A 961-nucleotide genomic window follows, 5' to 3' on the forward strand; every position below is an offset into this window, starting at 1 on the left:
ATGTGATTTATGTTAATAATGAATAAATAAAAAATACAGAAGGATAATATTTTTTAGGAAATTAGCGCGTAGTTAGTTGAAATAAGTATTACTGTTTTATATTTATAACACAAATACAGACAAAAAAAAACGAAGAAGTTTAAGGGAAAAGTTAAATAAATGTTAAATAATAAAATTAATTATAATTATATTATACTAAATGTAAAGGAAAATGTATGAATTTATATAACATAATTATTATTATTAGTTTTAAACGACGACAAATTTATATTCATGTTATACAAGTACATTATACAACACAGTATAATGATGATGATGAAATTTGTTGATAATCCCGTTTTAATTGATTTTGTACAAAAACAATTAGCTTCGTCACAAAATAATACGAGTTCATTATTAAAAATAACATTTTTAGTCAGTAATTGGCAAACCAATAATAATAATAAATTAAAATGTACACCTAAGCTATACACATAATATAATCTAAAAAATACAAAATAGTCATATAAATAAACTCTCTCATTAAAACACGATGATTTGTAAAATACACTAGATTTTTAAATAGTGATAAACAAAAGAGAAGTTTTTGAAAATAATATAAAATAAAATTGAACTATGCTAACGTTAGTTTTACAGATAATTTAAAATAAACAAATGAACATATATATTATAAATTATAGTCATATTATTATTATTATTAAATAATGATAAATAAATAAATAAACAGAAAAAAATATATTATAAATAAAATGCAAGAAAAATAAAATTGTATAAATAACTTATTATTAATTGATAACAAAAAATGGAAGAATTGAGTAAAAATAAATGAGAAACGATGTATTATTATGTAATAAAACGGAATCTGTGTTTTATTTTACTTTAAAAAAAAATTTTTTTTTTCAATATAAATCAACAGAGAATATTATTATTACTTGAACATCGTTTTTGTTTTTGTAAAAAT

The sequence above is a fragment of the Culicoides brevitarsis genome, chromosome 1, assembly GCF_036172545.1.
Source record: "Culicoides brevitarsis isolate CSIRO-B50_1 chromosome 1, AGI_CSIRO_Cbre_v1, whole genome shotgun sequence".
Classification (NCBI taxonomy): domain Eukaryota; kingdom Metazoa; phylum Arthropoda; class Insecta; order Diptera; family Ceratopogonidae; genus Culicoides; species Culicoides brevitarsis.